The sequence below is a fragment of the Schistocerca americana genome, chromosome 7 (assembly GCF_021461395.2).
Source record: "Schistocerca americana isolate TAMUIC-IGC-003095 chromosome 7, iqSchAmer2.1, whole genome shotgun sequence".
Taxonomy (NCBI): domain Eukaryota; kingdom Metazoa; phylum Arthropoda; class Insecta; order Orthoptera; family Acrididae; genus Schistocerca; species Schistocerca americana.
Window position 1 is genome coordinate 589,794,421 of NC_060125.1, and position 4,049 is coordinate 589,798,469.

Sequence of the window (4,049 nt, forward strand, 5' to 3'; positions counted from 1 at the left end):
GACCTGCCTGCAGCGGCTGTGACCCCATCAGTTAATCTGCCACGTCATCTGCTGTCGATGCCTTGTTAAAGATGCCACCACTCTGTAGATCATTAGCAAGCTGCGTGGGCCCAATTGAAGCGTGGGACTGCGACGGCGTGTGTCCACTGTCCCGTCACCTTTCACCTTTTGTCCGTGATGCGCTCGCCAGAACAGGTTTTACCGTCTGCGTCCACACCAGCAGTTCGGCCACCCCAGCAGCTGACGCCTTTTGTCCAGTGTTATCTCGAACAGCTCGCCATACTAGTGCCGGTCATCTGAATACCTGCACCCACTAATGCACACAGTCCAAATCATCGATACCTGTGTATGGATTTCAACACATACATAAACATCGTACATTACATGTATTGTCTATTGAGCCAGATGTTCTTATTTACATTATTACTTTAGTTTTAATTTTATAAGTACATGTACTTTAGGTAGCCAACGGCCTTGCCGCAGTGGTAACACTGGTTCCCGTCAGATCGCCGAAGTTAAGCGCTGTCGGGCTGGGATAGCACTTGGAAGGGTGACCATCCGGTCTGCCGAGCGCTGTCGGTAAGCGGGGTGCACTCAGCCCTTGTGAGGCAAACTGAGGAGCTACTTGATTGAGAAGTAGCAGTTCCGGTCTCGGAAACGGACATACGGCCGGGAGAGCGGTGTGCTGACCACATGACCCTCCATCTCCGCATCCAGTGACTCCTGTGGGCTAAGGATGACACGGCGGCCAGTCGGTACCTTTCGGCCTTCATGGCCTGTGCGGGAGGAGTTTAGTTTTTTAGTACTTTATGTAGCTCTCCTTTCCACCGGACCTGTGTTATGTGGGAGAAACATTTTCATTAGGACATGCAGTGTACTCCAACACATGTGGTAAATACCTGTCTACGCTACTTGTAAAAAATTAAACAAACACAAAGAAAACAAAACGCGCTGTCCAGCTTGTCTACTCTGTTGTTATTCTACCAAACCCCCTTTTTTGTTTCTATGATCTCAGAAGCATTCTTCTGCGCCGTGCTTCTCTGGTTGCGAAAGTTGTGTGGGTTTCCCTATGAACATAAGAACCACGGTAGTCATATTTTCTCAGTTGGTAATCCAGCTCTTTCATGTTGCGATCGCCCTTAAGTGTGTCTTTTTTGGTACCTGCAGACGGATGAATCTTTTGCGTGATATTGTGATCACTACTCAGTATCACAGCTACCTCAGTGAGATCTTATTACTAGTACATTATCTCAAGCGACAATTTTCGGAACTTCTAGTGCCTACAGTTGTGTTAGCTATCTGTATTTAGTCTTACGTGATCAAGTAACTACACTTAACATTCTGACGTCAAGTTCCCACAGACTTTTCAGATTTCAGTGCCTTCATACGCCATCGCGCAGATCAAGCCACCATTATTAATCTCTCGTATCAATAAACCCAATTAAGAGTTTCACTCTACATTTTCACAGTGCGCTCTTACATACTTTACGCTGAGCAGGTCACCAAATTATATTAACATCAACACTTCTAAATAAAACGGGAGGCATACACATTTGTCTCCGCAAATAATGCCTATCAAATCACTCACTGGTGACATTCTGTACTAACGCAAATTAAATATTTCTTTAGACTTTGTCGTTCCGAAAATTGTCATGCCATTTGTACAGGTAATTCTTTTATCAAGCACCCATATCAATATGAACATATTCAAAGAGAGATAGCTTTTTTTAAATAAATTCAATGGGATTGTTCTGTCTTTTCCAGGCACAGATGACGTGGAATTAGTAAATGGTTTTGTACTTGCTGGTTAGCAATTGTTCTTTATACCACAGCTTAATTCTAATCATTTGATACCAGATTACAATTTATACAATATACATCCCATTCTCCATTTACTGGTTTACCGTCCCTTGTTTTTACTCCACAAAATTTTTGATATGGCTTACGTGATGTAAGCCAAGTGACTTCCCCGTTTTAATGGACTCCAGTTCCACTAAGTTCGCGTGTGCTAATCGCCTAATCCGTACAGGTCCGTCACAGGCAGCGAAGAATTTGTGGCATAGCCTCTTTTGTTTATTGGACAAACGGTCGGACTTTACAAACACTCATTGGCCAATAACAAATTCTCGCTCATTTGCTTTGGTATGTGCACGTGTCTTGCGCTCCTCTCTTGTCTCACCTCTGCTACGAGGGCTCTATGCTGTTGTCGTTTCCTACGCGGGAAATCGCCCAGTTCCCTTATTCTATCTGGAGATGGTCTATTCTTCGGTATGGAGATTGGCGGCCTCGAAGTGGTGCTGTGAGGGAGTTCATTGATGACGTCCTGAAACTCTTTCGGGAAGACATCCCACGTTGCATGACTTTTGCCACAGTACAGACGGCAAAGGTTCCATAGGTCCTTCATCGTTCTCGCCGAAGGATTTGAACTGGGGCTAAATCTAGAGATGAAGACAGGTTTGATCTTAGTCTCCTTAATGTTCTCTTCCAAATGTCTGATTTATATTGGGGTCCATTATCTGAGAGAACCACATCGACTGGTCCGACCTGAGTTAGGAAGTCTTTGCAGAATGCTTTGCTTACGGTGAAACCCGAGGCTCTCTGAAGTGGTGTCAGCGTCACAAACTCAGATGTGAGTTGTAACACCACTAGAATGTACTTATATTCCCTTGGCCTTGTGGGCAAAGGACACATTAAATCTGCGGCCGCGATATGACGCAATTCCTTGGGTACTTTAGGATACATTGGGGCTTGCAATGCAACAGTTGTTGTCTTTGCCTTTTGATACCTTTTGCAGATGGCCAATACTTTTCTTATCCTCCTTTCGATGTTTTTGAAATAACATATCCCCCTAAGTTTCAAAATACATTTATGAGCACCAATGTGTGCATATCTTAAGTGTATGTACCAAATGAGTTTATTAATAACTTCTTCTGGCACATACATCACCCACAATGACTTGTCCACCTTTGTTCTGTAAAAGAGAATTCCCTTTCTAAGGAGGTAATGTTGGCGTATATTTGCCTGGGCATGATGCTTCCATTTTCTCTTTATCTCCAGTAAGTTGGGATCTTTGTCCTGCTCTGTCCTTGTATTTTACATCGTGGCATTGATGAAGTTTTCGAACGGCCCCTGTTTTAGGTAAAAAGACTTCTACACTATTGTGCAGAGTCCATTCTAACCCGTGCTTATCCGTTGCGTGTACGTTCTTTAGTGCTCTTACTTTTGTGTGGATTTCCTCATGAATTTCACATGATTGATCCCTCTCTGTCATACAAGGTTCCTTACGTTTTCTTTTCACGGTGGATATTGTCCTTTCCTGTCTGCTGATTCGTAAACTGTAATTTTAGGCAGTTTGCCGCGATTTGTGCCTCTATGGCTTCTTCATCAAACCTGATCGTGATTTTGTCATTTTCTCCCATTGTTAATTCACCCCTTCCCAGATCTTCGTACATCCGTAGTTGAAATGGAGGACAGTGGGACGTCAGCTGGAATAAATTTATATTAAAAATGAAGAAATTCCTCCAGCTGTATTTAAGGTGTCGATTTTGTTTTGGCAACTAGTTCCAATGTTGCAACAACACCTTCAGGCCCATAAACTAGTTGACGTCAAATGCGTGTGGCTGATATTAGAAGTCAGTGCTGAGATACCGACGTGCTTCGTGTGGAAGGTTGTCGCCTTGTGAGCAGAGAGAAAGTCAACGCCGACAATTATATCTGCTGTTAATTTTGGTATAACAAACAAATTTGCCTTAACTTTATATCCCTGACATTCAAATCTGGTTTGTGTCTGTTGTGAAATCTGCGTGCTCATCCCCATTAGTGCACCCCTCACCTTCGACTTCTGTACCGCTAGTGCTGCTGGATTTACAGAGTCTCTACATTTGTTACAGAGTGAGTCTACTGTCTCCGACAGCTCACTCCCACTATCTATTACTGTAGTGCAGTTAATGTCACCTATTTTTATTCTGACCATAGACAAAATTTCCGCTGTACCTTTTGCCTCCTTCTCTTCTAACAGCAGTTTTCCTACATCTTCATATTCTAAAATA

At 43.4% G+C, this 4,049-nt stretch overlaps 1 pseudogene; it reads left to right on the forward strand.

Annotated features, from left to right (window-relative positions):
* The first annotated feature begins 464 nt into the window (after nt 1–464).
* On the forward strand, nt 465–582 carry LOC124623488 (annotated as a pseudogene).
* The last annotated feature ends 3,467 nt before the right edge of the window (nt 583–4,049 follow it).